The sequence below is a fragment of the Salvia miltiorrhiza genome, chromosome 7, assembly GCF_028751815.1.
Source record: "Salvia miltiorrhiza cultivar Shanhuang (shh) chromosome 7, IMPLAD_Smil_shh, whole genome shotgun sequence".
Classification (NCBI taxonomy): domain Eukaryota; kingdom Viridiplantae; phylum Streptophyta; class Magnoliopsida; order Lamiales; family Lamiaceae; genus Salvia; species Salvia miltiorrhiza.
Genome location: NC_080393.1, coordinates 45,273,558 through 45,288,819, shown reverse-complemented (window position 1 = coordinate 45,288,819; position 15,262 = coordinate 45,273,558). Strand labels below are relative to the sequence as shown.

Genomic DNA, 15,262 nt, shown 5'->3' with positions numbered 1-15,262 from the left:
TGAGTTTTCAAATCGAAAAAAAAATTTATGTATTTATTTATTTTTACCGAGAAATTTAGGAATGATGAGTTATAAAAATTTTCCATCAATATTTTTCTCAAATTATTTTCCTATGATGTATTTATAAATTGAGAGAGTGCACTAATGATAGTGCTATTTATTCTAATTTTGATCACAAGAGTTTTATGCTCTAGCATTTTATTAATTGATGATTAGTCTTACATATATTTTTTTTTCTTACACATGGGTTATTACTACACCACATTTTTATATTTACTTAATGTAACACCCCATTATCCTCCACTAATATTTTCTTTTCCCTACCACTAATCTTTTTCCCTACCATCACTAATATTTTCTTTTCCCTACCACTAATCTTTTTCCCTACCACTACTCCTACCTCTCCACCACACTACTCCTTTTCCCCCACCACTACATTCTTTCTCCCACTCTCACAACTTTTCTCCCACCATTATCACACTCCATAGAAGCCTTTGAAGCCCCAAGAGAAGTAGCAAAGCAAGGGAGAGTGTGGGAAAACTATAGAGTGAAGGTTGTGCTTCGAGGGTGAGTTTTTCTTTGCTTTTTCTCAACTGAAAATGCTTTATGGCCATGGATTTTTACACATTTGTGTGCTATATTATGTGAGGATATGTTTTATGATTTTGGATGATTATTTTGGTAGAGTTTATTGGGTGAAAAACCGTGCATGAGGTAAGGCAGCGAATCTGCCATAAGCACACTGCTCGGCAGTGTTTTGCAAGGCGATTCCAGCCATCCAAACGGTTCCCAAAACTTCCCAAATTAATTGTGTATCATCTTTCATATGTTTTCTATACTTTGGTAAAATTTCAGAAGGTTTGGAGCTCTTATGATTTATTTATGAATTTGTAAACATCACTGCCCATCTGGAATACATTTTTGGTAAACAATCTTTGGGAGGCCATAAGTAAAGTTTCAATCGGTGAAAACCTTTGAAACTTGAATATGTCACTCTAGACTCCCGTATCTTTCTTTTGACATCAGTCTCACCATTTTTGAGTAAGGGAAACCAGCGGTATAAATTCTTGAAATCTAGTTCTTATTCCTTGTACCATCCAGTAGATTTTACAAACCTACGACTTTGAGGTGGCAAAGGCCGACTTAAATCTTTGATTCTCAAGCCTATATTTCTACTGAATATTCACTGACATGTTGGGAACTTAGTTGTTCAGTTTTAGAATTTTTGGTGAAGCCTAAACTGGTTTTTCCGATTTATGTTCTAAATCTGCCAAACTTGAACTCTTTTTGTGCACTGAACTTTAGACAGTCATATCTTCTAAACCATGAACGTTCTTGGAGTAAATCCAACTATAGAGTGTTATGATCTCTCCCTAGTTTCCAGATTGACCCTTGGGGTTCCCAGTGGAGTTTTGTAAAGGGAGATATGAATTTTTAAAGAAATCCCACTGACTTGGTTGTAATCTGGAAATCTGAAATTTTCAGATTTTTGCTTGTTAAATACCCATCTTTGAGAGGGCATATCTTGCTCGTTTGAATTTTTTTTTCATTCGATTCAAATTGGAGAATGATCCTTGAAATGTCTAGTTTCCAGAATGTCTTTTGGAGCCTCATTTGGAGATCCGAGGCAGATTTGATGTCTGTTGCAAAACAACCTCTTAAGAGCTCAAGTTGTTGAATTATTTTCTATGTATCAAAGTTTATTTTAAAGGATGTTTCATGAAAGATTTAGTATATGTGCATAACGAGTTTGGGACTATTTATTTTAAATGAGGTCCGTTCTTTTATTTAAATTATGATGGACTTTTAATGAATATTTTTGGGATTAAACTCTTATTTCTTGATTTATATAAATTATTTTTTTAAGGACTTATAAATATGAATTTCGTAGGCCTACTGACCTACTGTGATCGACGGTTTGTCGATGTCTAATAGCTTTGAAAATTTTATAGCAAGTCCCTACATGTGTCTTGAGTACCCTGGTAAAATTTCAAGCCATTCCAACTTCGTTTGATACTTCTTTAAAATGCAAAACCTAAACTGCACATTACTACCGAGAATTTCAGAGAACAGAGGAAAGAGTCATTCATTTTAGTAGCTTCCTGTGTGATCTAGCTTTCCAAATTTTTATGGTATTAACCTTATTGTGTTAGCTAGATATCCACCAAAGTTGAGCCCAGTTTGACAACGTTTACTATTTTGAAAAAATCCAAGTTTTCGATTGTTCAAAACTGCCGAACATGGTAGATCGTGGTAAAAACGTTATATCTCTCAAACCACTTGGAGTTTTCGACTCTACTTTTTTTTATATGAAACTAGACTCGAAGATCTTTCTTTCGGTATGAGTCTCGAGTCCAGGAGATGTCGGAGTCAGAACAGATTAAATTTTGAAGTTGAGTCAGTGTAAAAACAGAGCATGTTTTGATGATGTTTGATTGTGATTCTTATGTGCCTTATGTGTTTGTGTTGCCTATGTGTTTGAATGAGATTAGACGAGGTATGATTGATTTTTGACTGTCTTTAATGTAACGAATTATGGATGCTAGAACCCTAAAACATTAAAAGATACCCTAGGCACGTAGAATTAGACTTTGTCTTATGACAATTTCTTCACGAACTTATCGACTCTTCATCAATGAAGGTCCGAGCGACAGAAAGTGAAGCCGAAGAAGAAACGACTCCACGCCAGCTTTAAGAACAATTGAGGTGGGCATTATTTTATTATTACGGGCCAGTTTGATAGCTAGTTGAGATAAAGAGTGATAAATAAAACCTAGTTAAAATAATATGGATTGAGTGAGATTAGTAATGTATTTTAGTGTTTGATAGATCAAGATTAAAATCTAGATAACATGAATTAGTTGTTTGATAATTTAGATTAAAATGTAGATTAGATAACCAAATTACAATTCTAACCTTATATAAATTTAAATTGTTAAATTAAAAAAAATTCTTATTTTCATATATAATAAAATCAATTTGATATTATATAAATAATATCTTATCTTATTTTAACTAAAAATTAAAAAAGTCACCCCTCCCCCATGCCCACTCCTCTCGTCTTTCTCTCTGACTGGAAGCCTGCAACTTGGAAGCACCCCTCACCCCATGCCCTCTTTTTTTACCCAACTATTATCTTATTTCTCCCCCACTGAAACCCAATCTCATCGTCCTCTTCTTGAACATGCCTCTATGCCAACTGAAAAATCGAAAAACATCATTTATCAACCCTCTCGTTGCCTGCAGTCTGTCGCCTCCAACACCCAATATACAAGAAATTGCAAAAATAAGGAAATTTCATCAATTCAAAAAAAGAACCGTTTTTAATTTTTTTTTACAAAACTTCCGGCGAACGAATAGCACACGAAGCCGTCGTTACAAGTAATGTCGACGCATTTTTCATACTCTTTTGTGTTTCATTACAGACGACAGAGAGAAATCGAATTGAAAAATTAACCCACATCATACTATTTCAAAATTTCAACATAAAATCCTAATTTCATAGTTACCACTAGAATCGTTACTTCACCGGAATGTATGCCATCGCACAAAAAAATAGAGAGAAGAGAAAATGGCTTACCAGATCGGCGATGAATGAAGAACAAATTCGTCGTCAATAAGAGGAATCGAATTTTATGTACAAAATTGGGAGGGCAAATTCGGAATCCAAAATTTTAAACGAGAATACTGTAGCTTTAGGTAAATGTGACTGACCCCTACCGTGAGGTACACAATCGAGGATGAACAGTAGTTTAGCAGCGGGCTTTCCCTTTTCATCGGGCCCCATTGTTAAATTGCATATGCTATCAAACACCGAAAAAACGCTAGTTAATTAAACAAACACGCCTAAACTAACCTATCAAACACATCCTACGTATATAGAGATCTCCTGCGTGACGTAGGCCTCATATGCGAATATATATGCATGATATGTTTTGACTATTTATTCAGTTCTTATGAAATGCTTATATGTTTAATGCCCTTTATGAAAATGAAAATGTTATGAAAATGAAATGTTTATGAAATGATTGACTGCCAAAATGTTTATGTTTTTATATGTATCCTATCTGTGTTGGTTCGCCAACTTTAAAGGAAATCCAATTGGGATCCTATGCTAGACAAAGGTCGCTAGCTAGGGTTAACGTGTACACTCATGGAGACCGCGAGTCGCTTGCGACCGGTCTTGGCGTCCGTGGTAAGGAGGCCTCCTTCCCGGCGCGTGACAGAAAGGACAGATATGGATCATATAGACTGAAAATGGGATGCGCATCCACCTTTATGAAAATGAATGAAATGTTTTAGTAAGCGCAGGTCATTCAAGAAAACCCCTGTGTGTTACTGTTGGCAGTTCAATTTATATATGTATGCATGTTGTATTTTCGGCTTATGTCACTGAGTATTTTTATACTCAGCCCTGCATGTATTTCTAAATGTGCAGGTTGAGCAGGCGATGGAATGGATCGGTGTTGAGCGGATTTCCCTTTTGATGTTTATGTAATGAAACCTTGAGTATGCATCTCCATATGCATAACTCACACGTTTTTTTCGCTGCAAACACTCTGACTTATTTATAATTTCTACTTGAACTTATTACTACTTCATTTTAATTAACTTTCAGTTGGGGTCTAATCGTTATGGCAGACTCATTTGTGAATTACCCAAGTGGTTATATATATATACCACTAGTTTGTTATTAATGTTGGTTACTTAGTAAATCCCCTTTAATTTCCGTTTCTTATTGTTCACCCCAAGTCATAACCCCGGTTAACCCGTCATTGGGATAGTGGGTTGTGACAATTTTACATCACCCCTTTAAAAAATCCCGCAATTCACAACTAGTGTGAATTCACAACCAAAAAATTTTGGTTGTGAATTCACACTGGTTGTGAATTGAGAATTCACAACCAGTCGAATTCACAACCAGAATTTTTTGTTTGTGAATTCACAACTAGTCGAATTCACAGCCAAAATTTAATTCACAACCAGTCGAATTCACAACCAAAATTTAATTCACAACTAGAATTTTTTGGTTGTGAATTCACAACAAACGAATTCACAACCAAAATTTAATTCACAACCAGATTTATGTTGGTTGTGAATTCACAATCAGTCGAATTCACAACCTGAATTTACTTCACAACTAGAATTTATTTTGGTTGTAAATTCAAGTAGTTGTGAGTTTGAGTTTTTAAAGTTTCAATTCACAATTAAAACTGTAATTTATTTTGATTGTGAATTTATAGATTTGGTTGTAAATTCAAGAATATTAAGTTGTGAATTCATCGAGTTAGTTGTGAATTCAAGAACATTAAGTTGTGAATTCATCGTCCTGGTTGTGAATTCATAAATGTGGTCGTGAATTCAAGAACATTAAATTGTGAATTCATAAATTTGGTTGTGAATTTAAGAACATTAAAAAAATAATTATACAGCTCAATCAAATTGGTGTACAACAACTCAATCTACCATCAATTGACTATACATCAGTGAAATAAATTTCCTCTGTTTTTTCACATCTATTTCTCATTCATCAAGCTAAACTAATTCAAACATCATCTTCTTCCACAAATTCCCCAATTTCCTGCTCTTTTCCCCAATTTCCAGTCCTTGCAATTAAACTAACTTGAAGAAAGTAAAATTGAATTGAGGTGTAGATAAACAAACCATCCCAATTTTGAGTACAAGAGAAAGTAAAATTCTGAATCAAGATGAATACAATTGATTTCAAATCCATCATAAAACAAACTTTGCTACCCCCAACAAAGATACCTACACAATCACAGATCAAAAGGTCTAAGCCACACCATATCTACTTGTTTCTGGGAAAATGCAGGCACAAGCAAGGTAAACGTAGCAGCATATCGAGCACTAGATACAGGAGAACACAATCGCGTAAAAGCTAAAGAGAAGCCAACACTGTCTTTGCAGCCACCACATACATAGATAGCACAAGTAAATAAGAAGAACCTTAAATAGCATCCTATACATTCGCAGAAAGTTTTGAGGAAGCCAGAAAGCAACAACAAACTGATGTAAACAGTAAAATAGCAGTTACAAGAGATCTGCTACAAATGCGCAATTTCGAGGGGGAAATAACTAAAACTACAAATGAAAAAGAGTGGATTCGATGAGTTGGAAATAACTGAAACTTCAACGTGCCCTAATTTCTTCCTTGGATTCAATTTCGAGGAGATTTGCTCGCGGTTGGAGGCGAACAAGAGATCTACCTGAATCTGGATGGCCGGCGGATCTGGCTTCTCTTCGTCGGACATAACTCAGTTGAAACTTGAGGAGATCGACTTCGCTGTGCGTCGCGATGGTGGTGGAGAAGAAGAAGCCGAAGGAGGACCGCCCCTACCTGGAGTCGGAGTGCCGCGACCTAGCGGAGGCCAACAAGTGGCGCCAGCAAATCATGCGCGAGATCGGTCGGAAAATCGCTGAGATCCAGAACGAAGGCGAGACGAAGCGAGAGCGGCGGTGATTGAAGCGGCAGAGTATTTGAGACGAAGCGCTTCGTGGCGAGGGGTGAAGCAGAAAATGGCAGAGGCGACGAGGCCGGGGCAGAGATGACGAGGCCAGGGGCGGTGGCGCTTCGCGGCGGGGGGCGAACCAGGAGATGGCGGAGGCGACGAGGCCGAGGCGGCGATCTGAGATCGAAAAGAAAGGGAGGGAGGGAGAGAGAGAGAAGGGGGAAGGGCCGTGAGGGAGAATAGAGAGAAAGAGAGTGGAGAGAGAGAGTGCATATATTTAAAGGAGGGTATTTTTGTCTTTTCAATCAAAAAGTGGACAGTTTTTATTATTTTTATCTTAGTGGACATTTTTTTATCTTTACAATATGAAAGTGGACAATTTTATATATTTACTCCTGATAAAATATTAAGGTTTTTGGAGAGCTGTGGGGTGCAGGAAACGTGAGGAGCATTATTTCTCTCTTGGGACTTTCATAGTTAGTTGTCCATCCAACGGTGAAAGCTGAGCGGGATACAGTTCAGAAGATCTGAGCTGGAGTCAGATTTTTGCAGGAAATCAAGTTCTGGCAGTTTCGGGAGAACGGCCATAACTTCCTCCACATAACTCCGATTCAGGCGAAACAAGAGGCCACGGAAAGATCTCTCGAAGACAAAGAAGTCGTATTTCTGGGAGAAATACGATTTGAGGATGTTTGAGGCTTCAAACGAAGGCTTGAAGATGACTGGTATGTTCAGCTGCGAGTTTGACGAATTCTTCTGAATTCTTCAGGTATTTCTGAACTCCAACATACAACACTTAAATTCATAGGAGCATGTTAGGGATTAATCGTTGTATGATAAATTAATAATAATCCAAGAAACGATCATCGAGCAATTAGAGTATTAATTCAGTTTAATATTCCTTCAATTGGTATCAGAGCCTAGGATTAATTTCTTGGCTCTATTATTAATTTATGTACGATTAATAATATGCGTTTTTTTTACTGCTACTGTTCTTCGTGGTTTGTTGATTCATGGGGTACGTCATTTTGACGTTGTAATCATTTTTCACCACGAGAAAATCCATGCTTAGATTAGGATTTCAAATTATATTTGTTTTTCCGTTGTAATCTGTAAAATTGAAAATCGAGACGAAGACGACGATGAATCAATATCGAATGAACAGAGGTTGGAGAGCCGGGAAGGCGGCGGGCGCCGAGGGCACGGAGGGCTGCGCGCTGCGCAAGCCCTGTGCGCCATGGCGCGCGTACACACTACCGGAAGATGGCGACTGCCGAGGCTGGAGCGAGCGAGGGCTGCGGGCTGGGCGAGATGGCAAGGAGGCAGCCGGCAGGGGCGGTGCGCGCCCAGCGGGCGACGCGTTGCCGCTGCTGTTGCCGTGCGCTGGAGCTGCTGGAGGTGTCGCTGCTGCTGCTGGAGGTGCCGAGGGCTGCTGCTGCCGCTGCTACTGCTGCTGGACACTATTGCAGGGTTGCCGACCGGGGCTGCTGCTCACGCTGGAGGCTGGCACGCCGGGCTGCTACCGAGCACCGGGGCGGCTGCCAAGGGAGGTGGCGGCGGCAGCTAGGGTTTCCAAACCCTAGCTGCGTATCTCAAATCCTAGGAGGCCCAAGTCCTAATTCCAAAGACGGGCCTGTTTGAAGTGTTCGGGCCAAGTTTACGTCTTTGGGTTTTCTTTTCTGTTTTTACTTTAATAGATTAGAAATTGGGATTCCACGAATGGGTCACGAAGAATTTAATTCTTTAATTCTTTTCTTTGCATGTCGTGGTGTTAATCCTTTATGCTCTTTACCTGCGGTCTTTGTCTTTGCTTGTTAATATGTGTTTATTAACTGCGCTTAGACAAGCATGCTAGGTTTTTCATTTTCTTAAGCATGTTTTAGAATTCTGCGAGCATGTTTTACGTGTTGCGTTCTAGATGAACATGTTTAGGATTATGTGTTGAGCATGATCAAACCTTTTGAAAGAAAAAGACTAAGCTGTATTAATAATTTTATAGATGATTAAAAATTATTTAGATTTCCACAAGCGGTCTCTAGACAAAGTGATTGGCGATGTGAGTAAACGTCCACCCGCGTGGCTTACTTCATGTTTGTTCTTTCATAAGTTTGTCATATGAGATTTCTATAAAAAATATTTAAATCCATTAAAGTAGTGGGAGTTATGCAGTAAACGTCCACCCGCGTGGCTTACTAGTATAATTTTTCACGAGTACTTTAGACGATGGAATTAAATAAGATAACTAAGAAATTAAATTAAATGCGGCATGGTCCTAGTGAGTATGTCAAATTCGATAATTTAATTTCAAAGTTAGATTGTGGTTATTACTTAATAATTTTTATTCTTAAAATTATGTAGACCTCCACAAGCGGTCTCTAGACAAAGTGATTGGCGATGTGAGTAAACGTCCACCCGCGTGGCTTACTTCATGTTTGTCCTTTCATAAGTTTGTCAGATGAGATTTCTATAAAAATATTTAAATCCATTAAAGTAGTGGGAGTTATGCAGCAAACGTCCACCCGCGTGGCTTGCTTGTATGATTTTCACGAGTACTTTGGAAGAATGGAATTAAATAAGATAACCAAGATAATTAAATTGAAAGACGCATGGTACGAGTGAGTATGTCAATTTCGAGAATTTAATTATCAAGGTTAAATTGTGGTCATTGCTTAGATATCATTTCAAGTACAATGTACAACTCCCCAACGGAGTCCCTTCTTGAAAATGATATGGTCTAGTTAAGGTGCCAACTATTAATTTCCTTTGTCAAAAGGTTAAGTTTACATGGATGGAAATTAAATGACTAGGTAAATAGTCTGGTTGAGGGGTTCATGTGTAAATGTCCACACGAACGTGGCTTACTCGTGAGATTCCTTGGGCAGTTGGAGGTTTCATTAATATTGTTTTATCAAAAGGTTACAATATTATTGTTACGAATTATGTGCTTTATGTTCGTTACTTTCAGATATGTCTATGTCTCTTACTGTTTATTTATTCTTGCACAAAGTCTTTTAACCGGTTCACATATATAAAATGGAAACGCAGTTTTAGATTTTTATCTTTATCACAAACTAACACAATTTTTGTGTTGCTTAGTACTCCATGTTCTTATGGTCCGAACAATAGTCAACTGATGAGAAAAAGGAATTACATAAAAGGTGGCATAAGACGAATAATGTGGCTATATGCTATATTATGAGTATAATGTCACAAACCTTGTAGCTCCAACATCAGGGCATGGATGATGCTATTAGCATCATGCTGAATCTTAAGAAAGTGTTCGGAGAGTCGGACTGAGCTGCTCATTTAAATTTGATGAGAGTAATCTTGTTATTTTTATGAGTGAGCACAGGTCAGTGCACGAGCATGTCATGCAAATTTTTGACGGACTTGACTTGCTCAGTAGGAGTATCGACGGTGAGGCAAAAGTCGATATTATCCTGAACTCTCTTCCCAAGTCTTTTAATTAAGAACTTCCGCCTCAACGCTGTTATGAGCAAGAAAGATAATACTCTTTTTGAGTTGTTGAATGCTCTAGTTACGGCTAAGGAAGTTGTGGGAAAGAGATGTACAGGCACTTGTTATTGCCAAAGGAGAACCATCTTCTTCGTCGAATGACGGGAAGAAGAAGAGTCCAAAGGGGCAAGAAAGACAAGGGAAATAGTGGGAGTAGTGGTATGATAAGATTGAGTATTGGAGATTTTTTCTTTCAATACTCAAGGCAAAGGGTTAAGGTACTTCACTTGCTATAGTAACTGAGACATATCAGCTCATTTTCTACTCAGTTGTGAGTAGTGGATAACGAGAGAAACTGATAATGATTGTTACACCTTGCATGACTTTTTATAAGCTGACAAGGAAGCTGAGAAGTGATGAGATGATTGTCTTCGTAGGCAACGTGACTGGAGTCGCAGTTGTTGCAATTGAAGACTTGTCTTTAAGTCCTAAAGACATAGTTTAGTTTTTGAGAGTTCCTTATCATGTTCCAAAATTTTGAATAGATGGATCTTATGTCATTTTTGATAGTGGTGTTTCTATCATAAGAAATGACAAAGTTGTCTATTCTGGTATTTTAGAACATCTCTCTTCATACTATAACTTGTCTACAAAATACCTTTATATTGCATTTACATCATCGAACAAAAGAAAGAGAAAAGTTAAGGCTAATCTCTCATGAGGATCTTACACATATATTGATACCCTAGATTAGGTCACATCTATCTTAACAGGATCCAAAGGCTCGTGTCTAAATAGTACATTGGATTCAATCCAGGTTGTACCATTTGGAACCTGCGAATCCTGTATAGAGGAAAAGATGGAGACCGGGTCATTCATGGCAAAGGGGATAAATGGCCAATAATGTGTTAGGAATGATCTTTTCTGATTCATTGTCAGTGTTTGGGATTCCAACCCAGTTTACTACACCGTGTAATCCCTGTATAAGATGGTGTGGTGGAGAGAATAAATAGGTCACTGTTGGAAAAATATGTTCGATGATGAGTTATGCATCTTTGCAATTAGCAATGACACACGATTCTTAGAAGTGGACTATGGGAATAATCACTAATCCAAGTCAGATAGTGTGCTTCAAGAAATTGAAGACATTAGACAGGCGATTCCATCACCCAAGCCAAGTGTGCAAGAGTTTTGTATCACAAGACACTGCACGCACTGTTGACACACATGTGCCACCACAAATCCATTGTAGTGGGAGGGTTGTCGAACAACCCGATCGATTTATGTTCTTGGGAAGATCTTTGGATTCAGTCCCTAGTAGTGAATATAAGAGAATCGACCCAGACATGTACTTGGAATTAGTGGGAGACGAGAATGTAGATTCTTGGCACGCCTCAATGGAGCAATCCATTAAGAATATGGGTGTATACTGATAACACTCATATTTCCATTGTTTTTAATGTTCATATGATGTTAATTTTATAGGAAATTGAGAGTTGGATGATTGTTTTGTGCTTAATTTGCTTTATCTTGTGAAACATGATTCTTACTCGAACTTTGAAGGAATTTGCAGATTTATTGAGTTCGAATTTGGAACAGTATTCTTAAATAGAAGTTGTAGATCGTCTCGATACGAGTTCGTGAGCGCAAACGGTTCGTAAATCCGAGTTCGGACGAGGACGATATGGCCAAAACAAAAACGTCGCGCGCAGCAGTAACAATTCGGCGACCTAAACGGCGACCGCCGAAAATTGGCGTTTTAAAGAAGAAAAACGGCGACCAACTCGGCGATCGCCGAGTAGGTCGCCGAAATTCCTGTTCAGATTTTGGCCTTGAGGAAGAAAAACGGCGATCGCCGTTTTTGGAGGATTTTCAGGCCATTTTCGGCGACCAGTTCGGCGACCGCCGAACGGGTCGCCGTTTTTAGGCGTGTTTCCGTTTCCTTCCGTGTTTTTACGATTTTTCAAGTTCTTTTCGGTTTAGAACTTGGTTTTTCACCCTAAGACTATAAATAGGTCCTCTTTTGACCTATCTAGGGTTCCCAGCTTTAGTTTTTCAGTTCCAAACTTTCATATTTCAGTTTTATAGCTTTAGAACTTTTTAGCTTTCCAGTTTTCAAGGCTTGGATCAAGATTGAAGATTCAAGCCGCTACAATCATTTTAATTCGGTTTTTATACAATTTGTTTTTACAATTGCGTTCAATTTAATTATGTTTATGTTTGATTTTATTATGTCTGGCTAGTTTTTTAATCTGAACCTAGGGTTTGTATATAGCTGATTGATTATGTGTTTTTGATTTATTGATATCAATTTGCCCTCCAACTTATGATTCATGATTCCTGGTGCTTAATCTCTTGTGAATTATCTGATCAATGATTTACATGTCTAGCTGTTCAGTTTGAGTCTTGAATGCGATAATTGTTCAGCCGATTCAGGAATGCATGATATAGTGTAAGCCTTGAGTCTTGAATGAGATAGGTGAAGCTATAGGAAGCTATTCTTTATGTGCTATTGGGAGTTAATTTATTCCTTGGAGTCTTGAATGTGAAAAGGGATTAATTAATCTACGTTCATAGGTGGTCGTTAGAGACGCTTGTGGATAATATAGTGATCTTTCATCAGGGTTGGATTAAAATTGGTAATTGAATCAATAGGTTGAATGCATGTAGTTGATTGGTGAAAATACATCCCTAGGGTCAGAGTTTTCCATATTTGAATTTATCTACGTATTTTTATTAGTTTTTATTTGCGTTTTAATTTACGTCAACCAATCTCTACCTTTCGTTGCCTGAATATTACTATAGTTTAATTAGGATTACTTAGAGTAATTCGTTATAATAGTCCCTGTGGATACGATACTCGGTTACTGATTTTGTGCTGCAATTGCACCGTGTTAGTTGCGGTAATTTGTTGCTAATAATTTAGTGATCAACTTTTTGGCGCCGTTGCCGGGGACTATTTAGAATTAACTTTAATATTTCTGATTAGACTTAAGCATTATTTCAGGCGTTATAAGTTTTAATTTTATTTTTTTTTTAGTTTTTAAATTTCTGTTTTTGTTTGTTGTCTCAGGCGTGCATGATCACGAGATCCAAAGGAAAGGAACATCTAGTACCTTTGAACTTGGAAATCGAAAAACAGTACAAAAGAGACAACCGCGAAAAGAAAAAGCAAGCAATGGCAGAGAATAACATGGACCTTCAAACTCTTGTGCAAGTCGTGACAAACCTTCAGAGGCAACTAGATGAAGAAAGAGAGCGCAACCGGGCTCCTCCAACAGAGCCACCACTGAATCACATGTATCAGCCTAGGGTTGATCAATTTCAAGGAGGCAGATGGGGACCAACTGTGCAGGCTACAACGTTCGAACTGAAGCCGGGATTGATAAACATGGTGCAAGCTGAACAGTTTAGTGGAATGGCTGATGAAAATCCGCATGTCCACATCACTCAGTTTCTAGATATCTGCGACACTATTAAGCAGAATGGAGTGCCACCAGAATGAAGATGTTTGGATTCTCTCTCAGAGATAGAGCAAAGGAATGGTTCAAGTGTTTGGACAGAGGTGCTATTACTGGATGGGAGGATTTGTGTAGAGCTTTCTTGGCAAAATACTTTCCTGCCTCTAAAGCTCAGAAAATCATTGCAGAGATTTCTCATTTTTCCCAGCTAGGAGATGAGACCATTCATGATGCCTGGGAAAGATTTCGTGAGCTGCTCAGGAAATGCCCACAACATGGTTTCACAGAGGACCAGCAAATCATTCACTTTTATAATGGTTTGACTGGTCTAACAAAGAGTATGGTGGATGCTACTGCAGGTGGATGTCTTCTCCATAGAAATACAAAGGAGGCGTATCGTGTGATAGAAGAGATGGCCTCCAACAGTTACCAATGGCCGAATGACAGAAATTCCACGAGAAGAATTGCAGCTGTGAATGAGGAGAGAGATGATTTTAAGGAGAAATATGAAGCTCTTCAAAAGCAGTATGAGTTGGAGAGAAAGACACTGCTAGCTAAAATTCCTCAGCAGCCGAGTTTACCTGATGTGTCACAGTTGGAAGATGCTAATTACATCCAGCGACAGTACCAATTCAATAGACCAAACTATCAAGGACATCAGGGCGGAAATCCACCGTATCATCTAAATAATAGGAATCATCCAAATTTTTCCTATTCAAATCCCAACAATGCTTTGCAGCCTCCACCTGGATTTTCTGTTTCTAGTGGGGGAGTCATCAATGAGCCAAAGAAAGATTCAATAGAGGAAATGATGAAGCAAGTTTTGGTGAAGGTCACCGGGATGGAGACAAACTCGGCAAACTTGGGAACCAAAATGTTCAACATGGAGCAAAACTTTTCAGCACTGTCCAAACAAGTGCAAATGTTAGAGAATCTAGTTGGTCAGATGGCCAACCAAGCAGCTGCGCAGCACACACCAGGAAAGTTTCCTAGCAACACTGAAATAAATCCCAAAAATCAGTGTAATGCGATCCATCTTCGAAGTGGGACTGAGTACCAGAATTTTCCAGAGCTGCAGAATGACAAGGGAAAAAGCAAAGTAGTGGAGGACGATGATGATGACTTGGAGGAGCTTGCAGCGAAACAGCCGCCTACCCCTAAGAAGGATTCGAGCTCTTCTGCTGTGAAGGAGCCCAATCCTACTCCTACGTTTCCCAGGCCAGAGTACAAGCCTGTAGCGCCTTTTCCGAATAGCCTGGCAAAGCCGAAGATGGATAAGAAGTTAGCCAAGTTCATGGAGATGTTTTCAAAGCTTCACATCAACATTCCTTTACTTGATGCTTTGAGAGATATGCCAGGCTATGCCAAGTTTCTCAAGGACGCAGTCTCCAACAAGAAGAAGTTGGGGAAATATGAGACGATAAATCTTTCCGAGGAATGCAGTGCTGTGCTACAAAGAAAGCTACCATTGAAGAAAAAGGATCCTGGCAGCTTTACCATCGCTTGTATGATGGGAGGACAGAATTTCTCTCGTGCTCTTTGTGATTTAGGGGCTAGCATCAATTTGATGCCTCTCTCTATTTTCAACCGGTTGGAGATTGGAGATATCAAGCCTACCTCTATTGCATTGCAGATGGCAGATCGTTCCATCACATATCCCAGGGGAATTGTGGAGGATGTCCTAGTGCAGGTGGAGCAGTTTATTTTTCCTGCAGATTTCGTAGTCTTGGACATGCCGGAGGACAAGAATACTCCATTGATCTTAGGACGTCCGTTCCTAGCTACCGGCCGTGCGCTTATTGATGTGCAGGATGGAGATCTCACATTTAGAGTCAATGATGAAAAATTGACTCTATCTATCTATGATGCTATGAG

At 38.7% G+C, this 15,262-nt stretch overlaps 1 long non-coding RNA gene and 1 other non-coding gene across 2 annotated transcripts; one reads left to right on the top strand and one right to left on the bottom strand.

Moving 5' to 3' along the window:
• Positions 1 to 211: 211 nt before the first annotated feature.
• LOC130992756 (uncharacterized) lies at positions 212 to 4,738 on the top strand. The gene is made up of 3 exons (XR_009091384.1): positions 212 to 567; positions 2,642 to 2,706; positions 4,439 to 4,738. It is a non-coding gene; the product is annotated as an uncharacterized LOC130992756 (long non-coding RNA).
• Positions 4,739 to 13,562: 8,824 nt separating this feature from the next.
• LOC130996475 (small nucleolar RNA R71) lies at positions 13,563 to 13,669 on the bottom strand. Its single transcript, XR_009092645.1, has one exon. It is a non-coding gene; the product is annotated as a small nucleolar RNA R71 (small nucleolar RNA).
• Positions 13,670 to 15,262: the final 1,593 nt, after the last annotated feature.